A 19,042-nucleotide genomic window follows, 5' to 3' on the forward strand; every position below is an offset into this window, starting at 1 on the left:
GCAAAAAAAAAAAAGAGTAAAACCCCATGATTGGAGGAACTCCCTGGTTAACCTCAGTAAGAAGCTCAGATCCCTCATAAAATCCTCCAAAGCTAGTTACGAAAACAAAATCTCCACTGATTCTAAAGACAACCACAAAGCATTCTATAGCTATATCAAGAATCTCAATGGCAACACTTAAGACGTGCTCTTAGTTATAGCACAATGGCCCTAAATATACAGAACCAACAGATATTGCCAACATCCTGGCAGATTGGTTCAGTGCTAACTTTACCCCCCCTCTCACTCCCTAAAGGGCCCATCTCTGTACCGGAAGAATGAAAAGTTCCTGTAGTCATGGCTGCACAAGTAAAAACCACACTCTCCAAAACCAAGAACACAGCGTCCATGGGACCTGACAATATTCCAGGCTGCGTTCTACACGAACTGCAGAATGAACTGACACCCCACCTAAGCACCATGTTCAATCATAGCCTCATCTCAGGCTTTGTGCCCACTGAATGGTGCACAGCAATGGTTATCGCACTCCACAAAGGGGGAGCTACCATGGACCCCGGGAACTACCGCCTCATTAGCCTAACGAGCCTGGTCTGCAAGGCCATGGAATGTATCATCATGGATCTTATACACAAAGAAATTGGTAATCTCCAAACTCTGGACCCCACCCAGTTCGGGTTTGTAAAAGGCAGATCATGTCTCCTAAACCTGATAGACTTCTTTGAAGCAGTCACCAAAGCCATAGATGAGGATGAGGACATTCACACAGCCTATCTAGATCTCGCCAAGGCTTCTGACACCACCCCTACTCTGGAACTATAGATAAACTCACTAAACTAGGTATAAATCCCTATGTCACAAGATGGGTTGCCAACTGGCTCACTGACAGAACCCACACTGTGAAAGCAGACTCCAAATCCGACTTCTGACCAGTGACAAGTGGAGTACCACAGGGCTCAGTCCTGTGTCCTCTCCTGTTTGGTATCTACCTTTCTGAAGTACAGGGTAACACAGAAGGTCTTTGGTTAATGAAGTTCACAGATGACTGCAAACTAGGAGCTATAATCGAAACTCCTAACAATGTGGACATCTTACAAAAGGGCCTCACTAAGACAGATGCCTGGTGTCAAAGCCATGGTTTCAAGCTCAATGCCAAAAAGTGCACTGTCATCCCCTTTGGTAAAAACTCTGTACCCATGAGCTACCACATAGGTGGTAGTCTACTTAACACCGAAAGTGTGATAAAAGACCTTGTGACAAAAGTGGACTGTAGTCTTTGATACATTGCCAAAGTAGTCAGAAGTGGCACACCTCATCACAAACGGTTTCTCATCCAGGAAAAGAGAGATAATGTTCCCCTCTACTCTATACCCATTATAGAGTACAACGCCCCTTTTGGCATGTACCTCATAAGACATCTACAACAACTGGAAAGGCCGCAGAAATACCTCACAAAGAGGATTACCAACTTCAAACAGATGCCCTACACAGACAATCTCAAAAACTCCAGCTTTACTCCGTTGCATATCGCCTACTCAGAGGCGATCTCTGCCTAACATACAAAGCTATGTCAAACCCAGAGCTGTTGGAAGAAAGAAGCTTAAAGAAATCCCAATCCCTCAGAGCTATATGCTCTAGGGACCTAAACCTTGCCACTACAATAAACAGAACATGCTGGAGGGATAGATTCCTGTCCCAGAGCCTTCCCATACTCTGGAACAAACTACCTATCTATATCAAACAAAGCTCCTAATTAGCACTCTTCAAGAAAAATCCTGATGATTGGATGGGAAATAGGAAATTCACCCCAGGGATCACCTCTGTGGCTCTGCTCGAGAAGAACACAGGAAAATAATTTTCTTGGGTGGCGAAAGCCAGGGTACCTTTTTGGCTAGACTTATATAGGCCCTAGGGCCAACAGCCTAGTACCTACTTATGAACCTATGAAAAGCCACTGTTACCTACAGTGGATCAGCCATTTATCTTACTGAAATCTGCAGTGCAGAACAGCTTAACTGGACCCAGTCGGGTAGCAAAAGATGAAGGCAGTATATACTTCCTGCCACCTATCATCTTATCAACAAATTAAGGTGCCAAGGCTATTGGGTTTCTGACTGCCAAGGTCTATCAAATGCCCAACATGTTTCAAGAAAAGCAGAAGTTAAAATCACCTGGAAGACAGCAGCTAAACAGTGGATGACCTTGGATAAACAATATGATCACAGGGTCTACAGAATGTATATACAAAGAAGCCTAAGCAACTTAAAACCTACTTTCACATTATCTTACCATTAGTAAGGCTGTGTGCCTTACAACTCCTGCCCATTTTGATGGGTACAAGGGCTGAAAACTAAAGTCAGGAAGAACACTAGCAAGTATTGCTGTTCAGCACACTATGGATCTACACAAAGCCCTTCCAAAAAGATGGTAGCGCTGATGTGCAAACAGATGAACCACATTCAGGATTTTTCTTATACAAAATGCTGTTCGAATAACTTAATGGATGCTATACAATCCGGGCTCTGAGGGACACGTTCCTGAGAAAGTTTCTCCTGCATCACACAGATAACTCTCCTTACCTGCTAGTAAAAGCTAGTCCAAACATGATGTGACATTTCTAAAGGAAAATAAAATATTGCAAAATATGATGCGACATTTCTCAAGGAATGAAAGTCTTAATAATACAGTAACAGAAAATGGGGTACCACATACCTGCCATTCCCTTTCAGACCTTAACAAGCAACAATATTCAAACATATAGCACACAGCCACCAAATTACTTATCAGAAATACAAGCAACAAGTAAAACATTCATTTACTGGGTGGAGGTACACACACTTCTCACACAGCAAAGCCTGCCTTGCTAAACACATTACCAGATCTTCTGGTTGTTGCTCATATTTCTCACATTTTGAGTCCAGAGAACAGATTTCAAAGAAGCTAAGAGATATCATCAGGCTACAGCGCCCAGGTCTACATGAAAGAACTGACTCTAAAGCTGTTGTAAACATCAAAGCTTTTTTCTTTCTTTTCTTTTACTTCACAATCAATGAGGGGGAAATGGTGCATGCAATCGATGAGTGTAAAACTGCATACCACCTACCTAGACTTGGCTAAGGTGTTCAGTACAATACCCCACTCGGATATAGTTAAACTCACCAAACTGGGCATAAACCCCTACATAACTCACTGGATTGTCGAATGGCTCAGACAGGACCCAGGAAGCCAGGATTGGTGACACCATCACCACTAAGACACACGTCACCAGTGGGATACCTCATGACTTCGTGCTTAAACCACTCCAATTTGGCATCTACTAAGGCTAATGTTAAGGGCCTTTGGCTGACAAGTCTGCAGATGACTGCAAATCGTGAGCCATCACAGATTCCCCCCGTGACACAAACATCTTACAAGAGGGTCTAACACAGATGACTGGTGCCAAAGTCATGGACTAAAACTCAGTGCCAAGAAAAGCATTATAGTGCCTACTGGGAAACCCCCATCCAAGCTAACTACTGATAAGATACCCCTGAGAGTGGACAATAATCTTGCCTTTGACCAACATGTGGCCAAGGTAGTAAGAAAATAATTCTATGTCGCCCAACTTATAAGGGTATAGTGTCCAGGTCCAAGGAAGTCAAAGTGACACTTTATTCAGCCCTTATCAAACCCATCATGGAGCCCCATTCGACATATAGTCGACCAAACATATGCAACAGTCAGAACTCCCACAAAGGTTCCATCAGGATAATCCATTGCAATTGTAAAGACCTTGTCTTGCACTGATCAGTATCGCTAAACTCTAGTCTCCTACAGGTTACTGGGAGGTGATCTAAGCCTGGCATACAAGGCATCCCTGGATTCTGCTCTGATGGACTTTTTGCATACCCACAAAACTAACAGCACAAGAACCACCAGATCCAAGATTTAAATTTTGCTTGTGACATATTTAAGACATATTTGCGAGATAAAATTGACTCAGAGGTTCCCCATGCTAGAACAGTCTCTCCATCCAATTGAAGCAGAGTCAATCCCTAACCTTGACCAATGGACAGGAAATCAGAAATTCACCCCAGGTCTGGCCACCATGTCCCTGATAGACAAAGGCAGACAGTAATACACAAACTAACATACCACCCCATATAACATCTAGATACTTTCTAACATACCCCCCTCCTAATAAAGGCTCATGATACACAGGGACAAAACTGGGTCAGACTGCATGGCATGGCTCGGATTATAGAAGGCCCTGGTGGTCATTAGGGTAGTATACAACTATGAACCTATGTACAGGGAAAAAATGTATGCTAGGTATGTTCTGCTAGGAAAATTGCTATGCACTTTTATCTATTTTCAATCTACAGAGAAACATTTAACTCGCTGTAAACAATGATATCATAGCTCACAGTACAACTACACTATTATAAGACTGAACTCTGCCTCTCTTGCCTGTCAGTCTGAACAGAATTAAGCCTCCCCAAAAGATGCATCATCTTTGTCTGAAGTGCAAGATTAACCTCCAAACAGTTTTTCTCAATCTTCTTTTACTTTACTGATTTATGCTTTAAAGTCATTGTAATTGTAAAGGCTTTTTGTTCCTTCCTCTAGATCACAATCTCACTCTACAGCAACGTCTCCTGTGTACACCTTTCACTTCAGTAACCGCCGTTTCCACCGCTTTCTTACAATGAATTCAATGCTTCTGTATTTCATTCCCTAGCTCCTTTTCCTCCTCTGCATGACAACTACTGAACCTTGTCCTACTGGACTCCAGCCTGACAATTACCTAGGATTCAAGGAAATTTTTGTTCTTTCTGATAGTCTAGGATGAGGGCTTTGGAGGTGCTATCATCCGGGCAAACTTGGGGAGTTTGGTACTCCCAAAGGCATTACAGCCATTAGAGCAATTGTGTGTGAATGGCTGTAATCCCTTCTCTATTGGTGACGACACAAACACCTATGTCACCCACAGGGACAGCTTTTCTTCTCAAAACAGTTCACATCATAATCCTATGTGCGCACCCATCGACGGGTACCCCCAACTGACTAAGGCTATGCCCTTATTCCTGCAACAGACCTTGCCCAAATCACTCCATTATTGCCTTCCAGGATCGCATGTAAAGCAGTAGATAAGACTAGCCAGGAACATCCACCTGCCTCATATACTGGACAGGCACCCATCTTCCCATGCCAAGTGCCCAACCTGATAAATGACACCAGGTCTCTTTGGTTAAAAATCAAACCTTATTTCTCTATTCCACTGGCGTGACTCAATCTCTTCTTACAAATATTCAATGGGAAAGGAGCAAAAGTGGTCCAGTCTGAGTGATACTGACTCAGAATGTAGGGAGTACAGCTGGGTTTATCACCTGTTCCACTTTACCTAGAACAGTCCTTATTTCAGCAGTTGTGTCCTGTGGGAACATAAATAAATAAAAAATAAAAAAAATGGCAAACGTCCCCAGATATTAGGACAAAAAAAAGTTTTGTGAGGTTCCCGTTACGGTTGCATAAATGTTATCTTGCACCTGAAACAAAAAGAAGTTATGTTCTTACCATAACGTTCCATATGAATTGTTCATCTCATCTTTGTTCGTACACACGGGTTCGGAGCCGATCCTCAGCTCTGAGTCGGCCACATCACCAGCTTCGCATCTTCGAGAAAGCTCGAGGCACAGTGCTATCCCATGATCCTCCGGTGTCAACCCTCAGATCTAGTTTGCTAACACTTGAAGAACCCTACTAGTTTCTGTGCCCTAGCGCACAGAAATGCAACTACACTGTCTAATACTGTATCATAAAGTAGAGGAGAAAAGATGCCATACCTGAAGTACAGTAGGAAGCTCAAGAACACCCACATGTAGAGAAGACCGAACTCAGCTCAAGACATGCCCGTTCTCCTAGACCACAGGATGGGGGATGGAGGGGGGGAATGTAAGAACAAAGGCGAGATGAACAATTCACATGGAAGGTTATGGTAAGAACATAACTTCTTTATGTGAAATTGTTCGATCTCGCCATTTGTTCTTACACACGGGTAGCGTCCCTAGCTCCTTTATCCTGGGTGGCTCAAGGGAGAACATTCCTGAGAACAGTGGAACCAAACGTAGCCCTGTCTCTGGAGTTTTTATCTAATTTGTAGTGGGTAATAAAAGTATGTGGTTTCGCCCAGGTTGCCGCCGCACAAATGGTATCTAATGGTAAGCGAGCAGCATGGGCCAAGGAAGTAGCAACTGCCCTCGTAGAATGAGCTCTAGGATTAAAGGAGAGCTGTTGTTTTGATTCTGCATATACGAAATTTATACAATCCGATAGCCATTTGGATAAAGTAACTTTCGCTATCACTTGTCCCTTTTTTGGTCAGCATAAGATACAAATAGTTGGTCTGATTTTCTGTATTCCTTAGTCCTGTCTAAGTAAAATCTTAGCTGCCTGCGGACATCCAACTTGTGCAGCATGTATTCCAGCTTATTAGAGTGATTTTTAAAGAAGGTGGGTAGCTCAATGGATTGATTAATGTTTTGAACTGAACAAACCTTTGGAAGGAAGGATGGATTGGTGCGCAATGTTACTCTGTCTGGGTGAAAAATCATGTATGGGGGCCGGACAGACAAAGCCTGCAACTCCAAAACTCTCCAAGCGGAAGTGATGGCAACCAGAAAGAGCGTCTTCCATGATAAAAATTTGAGAACAGTTGTGGTGGCTGGTTCGAATGGGGGCAGCATGAGCCGTGATAACATCAGGTTAAGATTCCATGGGGCGATTGGATCACGAAAAATAGGACGTAGGTGAAAGGTACCTTTCATAAAGGCTTTGCAAAGTCTGTGGGACATGAAAGAATTATCTCCTAGACCAACATGAAAATTGGATATAGCCGCCAGTTGTACCCTTATTGTGGAAGTGGAAGCTCCTTCCTGAAAGAGTGTGGAAAGAAACTCTAATATCTTGTGTACTGGAGCTCCTGATGGATCTATCCCCTGTTGTGAAGCCCAGTACGCAAAACGCTTCCATTTGCTATTGTATAACTTCCTCGTGGATGGCTTATGGGAAGATACTGTCCTCTGCAGTTCAGCAGATCATTGTAAGTTTGACCTGGCTAAGATGGGAAGCAGAGCAGCCAAGCTGTCAGTTTGAGGGCCTTGAGAGATGTGTGGGGAACTCCTGACGAGTGCGTCAACAGGTCTGGCACTGGGTCCAGAATCCACGGTTCATCCACCTGATGAGTTTGAAGAAAGGGAAACAAGATTTGTTGAGGCCAGAATGGGGCTATCAAAATTATGGTCCTTTCCAGACGTTTGGCTTTCTGCAAGAATTTGGGGATTAACGGGATAGGAGGAAAAACGTAAAGGAGACACGAGGGCCAATCGTGTACCAGCGTGTCCCTGGGGGCGCCCCCCGGAGGGGGTAATAGGGCAAAGTAGCTTCTGCATTTGGCATTCAATGGGGATGCAAATAGGTCGCAGCAAGGCTAGCCCCATCTGCGGAAAATCATTTCCGCTACTTGAGGTTTGAGGGACCACTCGTGGGGCAACAGGATGGCTCTGCTCAACCTGTCCGCAATCACGTTGGATGTCCCCGGGATGTGCGTTGCTATCAGAAAGCGTCCGGTGGACACAGCCCATTGCCAAATCCTGAGCGCCTCTCTGCACAATGGATAGGACCTGGTTCCCCCTTGTTTGTTTATGTACCAGACTACTGACATGCTGTCTGTCTGAACTGTCACCGTTCCCAGAAGCAAGGACTTGTGAAAGTGCTGCAACGCTAGAAACACTGCCCTCAGCTCTAGGACATTGATGTGCACATTGTATTCCAAGTTGGACCATTGATCTTGGACTGTTCTTCCCTGAAAAAGCCCCCCACCCACCCTATCAGGGAAGCGTCCATGGTCACAGTCGCTGTAGGACTGGGTAATACAAACGGTCGGCCTGTTATTAGATCCTGACTGTGCATCCACAAAAGGAGGTCTCGTTTGCAAGAGTCTGTGATTAGGATCTGGTGAGACAGTGGGAGCTGTCGGTACGACCACTGGGTGAAGAGCATTCACTGAAGAATCCTCATATGCATTCTGCCTAGGAGAGCTACAATAAGGGCGGCTGCCATCATTCCTAGGACTCGTAAGATTTGTCGTGCAGGGACTTTCCTGCTCTGAAGGAGGATAGTAATTTGAGTTCTGAGGGCTGATACCCTTAATGGGGGGAGATTGACTCGAGCCAGGGAAGTGTCCAAATCTGCCCCTATAAATGAGATACACTGTGAGGGAGATAGTGCAGACTTTCCAAAATTGATTGTTATGCCTAGAGAGGAGCAAAGGTTGATGGTGTAATCCCTGGCTTGCACAAGGTGATACTCGGTGGTGGCGGAGAGGAGCCAGTCGTCTAGGTAAGGAAACACCTGGAATCCCATCTGTCTCAAGTGAGACGCTACTACTGCCATGCATTTGGTGAACACCCTGGGGGCTGTGGTGAGGCCAAAGGGCAGAGCACAAAACTGGTAGTGACTGGCTCCCAGCCAGAAGCGCAGATGATCTCTGGACACTCTGGCCATCTTGATATGGTAGTACGCGTCCTTGAGATCTATAGAGCACATCAAGTCGCCCTCCTGTAGGAAAGGAAGTATCGACTGAAGTGTGACCATCCGGAACTTTGCCTTCTCCACGAAGGTGTTGAGTTTGCTGAGATCCAAAATCGGTCTCAATCCCCTGTTTTCTTTGGAACTAAAAAGAACCTTGAGTAAGTTCTGGATCCTATTTGGTCCGCCGGGACTGGTTGGATTACTCTGTTTTCGAGCAGCCTTTCTAACTCTACGACTGCCTGGTCTCGCAGACTGGGTGGAACATCTGGGAGCTTTTTGGGGGCAGGTGGGGTTTTTATAAAGGGAATATTGTAGCCTCTGGTAACTATGCTTTTTACCCAGGAATCTGATGTGAGATTTAGCCAGGCCTCCGGGTATAAAGCTAAGCGACCCCCGACTGCCTCCAGAGTAGGACAGTCGGGCCTGCACTCAGGAGTGCTGGAAGGGCTTCCCAGAGAAGGTCTCTGTCACCCTGACTTTGCGGACCCCCTCTGCCGCCTGGGTGGCGTCTTCCATTTCTTGCCCCTCCTCTGCCTCTGGAGGGGGCATCACTCTGAGTGGGCTGAAAGGATCCCAGAGTCTTTCGGAACCACATTTTTCCGCCTCTATTCCCTTTGGGGTATGGTCTAGATGGGGCGGAAAAACGGACCCCTACGGCAGACAGGGTCTTCCCTTCTTGCTTGCACCTAGTGAGGGTCTCCTTTACTTTTGGGCCAAACAAGGAAGCACCAAAGGGGGCGTTTGTAAAGGAAGACTTGAAAGATTCCGCAAAGGAGCATAGGCGCAACCAGGATTGCCTCCTCAGAGCAATCGCTGAAGCTGCCGCCCTACTCGATCCTTCGGCTGCTTATGAAATAAGCCTCATGTACGAGTTCACTATGGAGTTGAGGGTATTAAGCTGTGCTGTCACTTTTTCGGAGACAGCAGCATCTGTGTTACCCTGGAGAGTATCTCCGAGTTCCTTAAGGAGATCTCTCTGTAGATGTGTGAAATGCGTAAGGTAGTTGAGTGATCTCATGGAGAAAGTCGCAGAACTAAATATGTGCTTCCCATACCTGTCCATCGTCCTAGAATCCTTATTAGGAGGATGGACAGAGGTGGATGATTCAGACATTTCCTTTTTAGTGGCTGCCGCCACCACCATTGTATCCACGGGAACTCCTTTTGTAAGGTAACTCTTGTCTTGAGGGGCCATGATGTATTTGTTAGGTCTACGGGGGACCGGTTGAACTGTATCAGGTGATTCCCAAGCTCTACGGGCTATGAGATCCATAAGCTCATCAAACGGAGGGGTCACCCAGGAGGTAGAAGGTTGAGCCCCAAATGCCTTCAGCAGTACCGATTCGTCTGCAGAAGGGGTAAGGGATTGCCAATCTCCCCTCTGTTTCAAGATTTCTAAAATGTCAGCAAGAGAGACATCTTCAGAGGGAGACCGTGGGGACCCTTCTGCTTCATCCAAATCAGTATCTGATGTTAGAGATTCCTGTGGGGAATCTATGTGCCTCCTCTTGCACAATCCTTTCCTCGGTACATCCTCAGAGGGGGCTTCTGGGGATGCCTCCGAGGAAGTAGGGGCGCCCTCTGGGGCTTGCTGAGGCATTGGGTCTCAACGCTTAGCAGGGACCGAAGGTACAGAAGCGAACACGGACCCTTTGGGGAAGGAGGAGAAGAAGATGTTGATGATGTAATTGTCTGTTCAGACAAGACCTTCCTCATGATGTCGAAGGCACCGGTGCCCCGGTCCGAGGACGCCATCGGTTCCGAAGAAGCTGATAGCCTCCCGGGAACCAAAGCCACGGGCTCCAACCCTGAGGACGGAACCGAACTGATCTGAGCCAAGGCTCCGAGGGGAAGAGTCGGAACCGAAAGTTTGGTTCGACTGTCCCCCATGGAACCAAGGAAAGACCGTCGGCTCCGATACCCCCCGGCTGGCTCAGAGGGTGTCGAGGTTAAAGGTGTCGATAGCAAAACTGGAGGCTTCAGCACCGAGGGCTCTACACTCATCGGCTCTTCGATTCCTGGCTCCAACGACTCGACAGGTCTCGGAGGAGGATTGGTTGAAGGGGTAGGAAGGGTCTCGAGTTTCGATACCAACTGGGATGAAACTTCGATGAGTTTGGACACAGCCGAGTTCTCCATTAGCTTCTGTACCACTCGATCGACGTCGGAATCGGAAAGCGGCCTCAAAGAACGGGTCGAAGGGGCCGAAGCAGTCACAGAGCGAAGGATTGAAGGCGGTGGTAATTCCGATACCAGCTCCAACACGGTAGTCTCGATCAGAGACAAAGACTCGACGCCCGACCCTGAGGCCTTTGGAGCCGGCATCCGAATCTGGAAAGAGGTGTTCGGAGCCGAGGACTTAGGCTCAGACACTCTTAAAGACTTCAACCCCTTCGAAGACTTGGACACTTATTCGGTCTTGTCCAGGGCCTCTTGAAATTCGGGTTTAAGCAACCCTCTGTCAACCAACTTCCTGCGTCTTTCCAGCATGACCCTCCCATTGAAGGAATGACATATGGAGCAGTCTTCCTGCAAGTGAAGAGGGCCAAGACAGTAGACGCAGGAGGAATGGTTATCAGTAATGGACATCTTTTGTCCACACTGACATCTCTTGAAGCCTGATTTGGCTTTCTCAGACATTTTTAACGGTATAGTTATGAAAAAATATATAGCAAAAAACACAGCACACTAATATATAGGAACACACACTATATATATAAGTATAAGTATTTTTATATATATATATATATATATATATATATATATATATATATATATATATATATATATATAATAATAGACAAACAGTTTTAACACTATCTAACTATGTTATAAGGGGAAAAAAAAGGAAAAAAGTTAAGGCAAAAAACTACACTAATATATAAAAATTACTGTCAATCCTGACAGAAAAATCCAAGGCCTTAACTGAAGTAAATACTAAACTATTTTTATCCAAGAGAAAAAAAACACTCTGTTAACTAACACTCTCTACACTACTATACACTACTTATAAAACTACTTTAAGCACTAATTCTAAACTACAACTTCAAAAAAAGATGAAATATAATGAAAATATACTGGCCCGAGCCTCTCAGTATATGATCGGCTGCTAGCGGCAAACTAGATCGGAGGGTTGACACCGGAGGATCATGGGATAGCACTGTGCCTCGAGCTTTCTCGAAGATGCGAAGCTGGTGATGTGGCCAACTCGGAGCCGAGGATCGGCTCCGAACCCATGTGTAAGAACAAACGGCGAGATCGAACAATTTCAGATCTTAACATTATACAAAAAAGTAAATAAAAATTCTCTCTTCCTCTCCTTAAGGACTTGCTTGCCAAAAAAACAATGCAAGTCCAAAAAAAAAAAAAACAGTCCAGTCCAAACAGGCTTGCAAACTTTTATTCCATTAAAACAGGTAAAATAGTGATAAAACTGTGAGCGCTTTCGGGATAACCCTTCATCAGACAATTAAACCGCTTTCATGAATCTATTTAAATACATTTAAAAACACAACCACCAATCATCTCATTGCCCCTCCTTTTCCTAAGGGCTGGTCTTAAAGGTATACATGTATTCACCGCTGAAGGATGGTTTGCTGCTAGTTCTATAATCCAGTGTAGTTCATTACATTCAGTGACATTCACTATGTCCCCCTCCTTCTACTCACATGAGTAACCTGTATAACCATGAACTTAAAAGTGTGCATTGGATTCTTAGAAGTATGCACATACAGGGCATGTTGTTCATCTTTCTGTCTAATGCTGTACAAATGATGATGTATTCTGATTTTCAATTTACAATTAGTTTTCCCTACATAGTCAGTGGGGCATGATTGACACATCGCTATATATACTACATGCTCCGTATGGCAGTCTGCAATTAACTTAAATATATATTCCTTTTTATTTATGGTGTGAGCAAAGCTATTCTTATCACTAATCTTGAAGCATGTCTTGCAATGCCTGCAAGGAAAAGTAACTGTTCTATCTGATATTAACATAGTTTTGTTTTCATTTCTCATTCCTGGTTCATTACACAACATATCTTTCAGATGAGTCTATATTAGATCATAGAAACGGCAGAATTTCGAATGATCTAATATCGAACCCAACATCGCGAACGGTCAAAATAGCGAAGCTGCACAAAACTGAATTCTTTCCTAGGGAAAGAATTCGGTTGGCCATTTTTGTGGCTTTGCTGTTTTCAGCGATGCGGTGGAAATTTACAGGATGGGGTAAGAAAAGTGTGTGATTGTGCAGACGTTCGGGTTAGGGTGGGGGTTGGGTGAGTTAGGGTTACGGCGCGGGTGAGTGTGCAATAGTGAGAATTTGGGGATGGGGCAGGTTAAGTGATTTAGGGTTAGGGCACGGGTAAGGTGAGTGTGCGATAGTGACGGACCTTAGGGTTAGGGTCTGGGTTAAGGTAAGTGGAGAGATTGTAGTGTATGTGCAGTGTAGTGTAGGGTTAGATGTAACTTTTAAATGTGTGTGTGTGGATTGCTGCTTTTTAGTGTGCTTGTGGTGTGTGTGTTTCTCAGAACAGCAATTTTTTTCCCTGGGACAAAATTTGCTGTTTTGAGGTTTCGATAATGTTAGGGTTCGGGTTTTGCAGTTCGACGTTACGGCATTCGATCATGAGCCATTTCGATGATCTGATATAGACCCCTTTCAGATTACTGTTGTGTCTAAAACCAAAAATTGGTACTTTGTCTACTATATTTTTAAATCTATCCTCAGATATGATTTTCCAGTTTTGTTTAATTACTTTGCAGAACATTGGCAAACGATAATGCTTAGTGAAAATATGTACAAAACTCCAGGTAGTAGCTTCTAGGATGTCCCTGGTAGGGACACCTCTGAGAAAGGCTGTAGAGGTAGATGCTGCCCTGGTGGAGTGAGGTCTGATCCCCTGGGGGATAGGTTTTCTATGGTGCTTACAGCAGATATTAATGCAATGGCTTATCCATTTAGAAATGGTTTGCTTTGAAATAGCCTTCCCCTCTGCCCCTGCAGCAAATGCCACCAGCAGTCGTTCAGATTTCCTTTGAGGTTTGGTCCTGTCCAAGTAGAATCTATGTTGTCTGTGCACATCTAAGGAATGCAGTATCTGTTCCCCTTTATTCTGTGGATTGGGAAAGAAGGTTGGCAAATGAATGGACTGATTAAGAGCCACAATGGATACCACCTTGGGCATGAAGGATGGATTGGTTCTGAGGGACACCCTGTCCGCATGAAAGATGATGAAAGGCTCCACTGCCATAAGAGCATGTAATTCGGATACCCATCTAGCTGAAGTGATTGCTAAAAGGAAAGCTGTTTTCCAAGAAAGAAGTTCTAAGTCTGCAGTAGCAGCTGGCTCAAAAGGAGGTAGAGTGAGTTTCTCCAAGACAAAGTTAAGGTCCCAGGCTGGGGTTGGAGCTCTACTGGGTGGTCTCAAATTTTTGGCCCCTCTGAGGAACTGCTTGAGCAGTGGATGAGAGAAGAGGGGAGGTTCTGTGTTATAATGAGCTGAAATGGCTGAGGCGTGGATTTTAATGGAGGAAAAAGACAGGCCCTTGTGAAGCATCTCAGTTAAGTAGTGTCAAATCTGAGGTAAATTGGGCGCTGCTGTGCTCATCCCTTGAGATTGGTTCCAGGCACAGAATCTTTTCCATTTTTCAGCATAAGATTTTATAGTACTAGGCCTCCTTGCCTCTAATATGATATCCATCACAGGTTTGCTGAGAGACGGTAAAGGAGAGATTAAGTAATTAGCCAGGCTGCAAGGTTCAGTGTTAGAAACTGAGGGTGCAGAATCTGGTTCTCCTGCTGAGACAGTAGGGAAGGAGTCTGAGGCAGGTGCCATGGAGGTAACCGTGACACATTGCACAGAAGGGGGTAGCAGTGTTGGCGCCGTCAGTCTGGAGCAATCCAAATCATCCTTGGTTTGTCCTCTTTGATTTTTAGTAGTACTTTAGAGAGCAGATACAGAGGGGGAAGGCATAGACTGATAGGTTCTTCCAGCTGAAGGACAGAGCATCCACTTTCCAGGCTTGTTTGTGGTGAGCCCTTGTGCAAAATTTGTCCAACTGGTAGTTCTGGAGAGAGGCAAACAGGTCTATATCTAGGCTCCCCCCATTTGCTTGTCAACATGCTGAAAGTCCTTGGCTCCATTTTCCACTCGTGTGGGTCCATGAGGTTTCTGCTTAGTCCGTCTGTCAGTGTATTTAATTTTCCTGGCAGGAATTGAGCTTGTAGGTGCACTTGGTAGCTTAAGGTTGTGTTCCACAATGCCATGGCTAGTCTGCAGAGGGGGTAAGAATGTGTAACCCCCTGCTTGTTTATGTACCACTTAACAGTGGTGTTGTCCGTCTTTACCCCCATGCATAGTCTGATGCGTCTGTTAGGGTTTGGGTGGCAGGGGGTGCTGTGAAAGGTAGTCCCTTGTTTTGGTGGCAGGCCTCTGCCCACCAAAAGAAACTCTAGGCGTAGGCAAGGTATGATAGGAATCATTGTTTCTAGGACCTGAGAATGCTGACACCATAGGCTTTTTCGATACCACTGTAGTTTCCTCATATGCAGTCTTGCATATGGAATTAGAAGAATGCAGGAGGCCATGAACCCCAAGGCCTGCAGTATTTGTCTTGCAGATAGCAGGGTTTTTGTGGCCACTTGTTTGAAGTAGGTTGTCCAATTAATTTGTTTCTCTGGCGTGAGGTAAGCCATCTGGGAAGTTGTACTCAAGCTTGCTCCCAGGAATATAACTTGCTGACAGGGTACCAGCTGCAATTTCTTTTCGTTTACAGTGTACCCTGACAAGTTAGAACCCTTTGTACAAAGGCAGGATGATTCAAAAATATGTCCTGGCTTTCTGCCTGAATTAGACAATTGTCCAGTTATAGGTATATTTGAATATTTCTTTGCCTGCAAAATGCAATAACGAGCTAGGCACTTTGTGAATACCCTGGGTGCATAGAGAAGCCAAAGGGCAGTGCGGAGAACTGATAGTGCGTGTAGCCTGCTTTGAAGTGCAGGTATCTTCTGCAAGATTCCCTGATTGGGATGTACAGGTATGCTTCTTTTAAATCTAGTGTTGCCAACCAGGCATCTTTGCCTAGCATAGGAAGTAATTGGAGAAGAGTCAGCATCTTGAATTTTGGAATCTCCAAAAAGGTGTTTAGAGTAGACAGGCCTAGGATAGGACGCCATGAATCGTCTTTTCTGGGTAGCAGGAAATGTCTCGAGAGAAACCTTGTCCCTTTTCCTTTTCTGGTACCAGTTGAATAGCCCCCATGCTTAAAGAAAGTACTTGTTTTTGGGCCTCTGCCCACTGACTTGGGGGCAAGTCTAGCCACCCGCTTGGTGTTGGCAACGTGTGGAATTGAAATCTGTATCCCTGGGACACAGAATTTAAAACCCATTTGTCCTGGGTAATGAGTTCCCAATTATTTGCATGAAGAGCAATCTTTCCCCCCAAAGGGGCAGTCAGTTGCTAAGTGCCTGGAAATTTTAAAAAGAAGTCATTGAGTCAGTTTACCATAGGGGGAGTCTTATTATTCCCAGATTTAGAAGTAGAGGCCTCCCACTGCTTAGTTTTATGTGTCCCCTGGGACTGAAAAGTACAGTTTTGTACCTACCATAAATGTAGATGTTCGAAGAACCACATTGCTGCAGTCCTAACACTTGGGTAGTCCGCTGTCCCAGTCGGCCCGAATACCAAAGTATATGGCTGACGTCGGTCAAGGCGCATTAGTCTGACGTCAGGACGTCAGGGTACAAATGCGCATGACCGACGTCATATCCTCAGTCTTTTCTTGCCCCAGATGTCAGAAGACCCTAAAAAGATAAGGCTAAAACCAAAAAACACCACACACTCCTGCACCAAATATATATACAATATATACAAATTTACAAGAGTATAACCTCACCCACACAACCACCCCTAAACACAGAGGGAAGGAGGGAGGTAAATTGGACTGCAGCAATGTGGATCTTGAACATCTACATTTATGGTAGGTACAAAACTGTACTATGTTCTTCATACCACATTGCTGCAGTCCTAACACTTGGGTAGAATCCCAAAGCAGAGGTAAGGGAGGCTGGCAAATCATAAGGAAGCAGGAGCTGACAACATGCCCTGCAAAATAGCCGTGGCAAAACCAGCCCTAGATTTAGAGTAGAGAGGAAGGTGATAATGCTTAGAGAAAGTATGCACTGAACTCCAAGTAGCTGCCTCCAAAATATCCTTAGTTGCCACCCCCCTTAGAAATGCTGTAGAAGTGGCAGTAGCCCTAGTGGAATGAGGCCTAATCCCAGCTGGAATCTCCTTGCCATGATGGGAATAACAAAATGCAATGCAAAACCCAATCCACTTAGAAATAGTTTGTTTTGACACAGGCTTGCCCTGAGAACTCAAAGCAAAAGAAACAAACAACTGCTGAGACTGCCTAAAATCCTTAGTCCTGCTTAAATAATAACGCAACTGCCTGTGTACATCTAAAGTGTGCAAAATCTTTTCCCCCTTATTTTGGGGATCTGCATAAAAGGTAGGCAAATGAATAGTTTGGTTTAAAGCCACACTAGAAACCACTTTAGGCATAAAGGAAGGATTAGTACGGAAAGATACCCTATCCTTATGAAAAATCAGGAAAGGCTCAACCGCCATAAGGGCCTGCAATTGAGACACCCTTCTTGCAGATGTAATGGCTAACAAAAAGCAGTCTTCCATGACAAATATTTCAATTCAGCAGTAGCTGCAGGCTCAAAAGGTTGTAGAGTGAGTTTCTCCAACACAAAATTGAGGTCCCAAGCAGGAGTAGGAGCTCACGTGGGGTCTTATATTCTTTGCCCTCTAAGAAATTGCTTGAACAAAGGATGAGAAAACAATGGTGGGTCACAATCATAGTGAGCTGAAATTGCTGCAGCATGAATCTTAATGGAAGAGAAAGACAAACCTTTGTCCAATAACTCAGTAAGATATTGAAGAGCCACACTCAAATTCGGCTCAGAAACATCCAAATCCTTTGCTGCACACCAAAATAAAATCCTCTTCCATTTTCCTGCACACTTTCCTTGTACTGGGTCTTCTGGCTTCCATAATCACATTCAAAACTTGTTGAGGAAGCCGAGACCTGCTATGGTTCAAAACAGAATATGCCAAGCTGTTAGATGAAGAGAGTGAAGCTTGACATTGAGCAGATGCCCGTCCTTCTGAGACAATAGGTGTGGAATCAAAGGTAAGGGCCATGGAGGCTTCCTTACCAGACTCCTCAGCAATGGGTACCAGTGCTGCCGAGGCCAATCCGGAGCTATTAAAATCATCCTTGGCTTGTCTTGTCTGACCTTTAGAAGTACCTTTGGGAGGAGAGGCAGAGGTGGAAAGGCATACACATGAAGATTTTTCCAACTGAAAGAAAGAGCATCCACTTTCCAGGCTGTGTGATGAAACCTTTCGTGCAAAACTTTGGCAGCTGGTGGTTTAGTGGAGAAGCGAACAGATCTATGTCTGGAGTTCCCCATGACACTGTCAATGTCTGAAATACATGAAGATCCAGTTTCCACTGTGGGGATCCATGATTTGCCTGCTTAACACATCTGCTAAGGAGTTCTGTGCTCCTGGCAGAAACCTTGCTTGAAGATTCAGCTGCAAGCTTAACGCAGTCTCCCACAAAATCATTGCTTGCCTGCATAGAGGATAAGAATGTGTTCCCCCTTGTTTGTTGATGTACCACATGACAGTTGTGTTGTCTGTTAGAATCAACACCTGCCCTGGAAGAAGTAAATCCTTGAAAGCCAGTAATGCAAACTGGACTGCTAACATCTCCTTCATGTTGATATGTAGATGCTGCAGTCTGGCAGGCCACTTGTCTTGTATCCACTTTCCATTCAGATGAGCTCCCCAAGCTGTGTCCGAGGCATCTGTCGTTAGAATCTGACTCGCCTCTGGCCGGGTCACAGAGAGTCCCTTGTTTAGGTGACATTCCTGAGCCCACCACAAAAATTCCTTTTGAATGCAAGGTATTATTTGAATGACAGTGTCCAAATCCTGGCAGTGCTGTGTCCATACATTTTGAGATACCATTGTAGCTTCCTCATATGCAGTTTGGCATTGGGAAGTACCAGAATACAAGATGCCATGAACCCTAAGGCTTGAAGGACTGTCCTTGCAGTCAGCCCGGACTGATGAGATAGTTGATGGAAGTAAAGAGAAAGATTCTTTTGTTTGTCCGGGGTTAAAAAGGCCATCTGGGTTGCTGTATTCAGTCTCACACCCAGAAAGCACATGTCTTGAGAGGGTACTAGACTGGACTTTATTTCGCTCACAGAATACCCTAGGCATCTTAGCACTGCTATCACATATTCCAAATGCTGAAGAAGCACGCCCTTCCTTGAGCCAGAATCAGGCAATCGTCCAAATAAGGATAGATTTGTATTCCTTTTAGCCTGAAGAAACCTATCACTGGAGCCAGAACCTTTGTGAATACTCTGGGCAGTA

This window comes from Protopterus annectens, chromosome 3.part0, assembly GCF_019279795.1.
Source record: "Protopterus annectens isolate FY-2018-M chromosome 3.part0, PAN1.0, whole genome shotgun sequence".
In the NCBI taxonomy this organism is placed as follows: Eukaryota; Metazoa; Chordata; order Ceratodontiformes; family Protopteridae; genus Protopterus; species Protopterus annectens.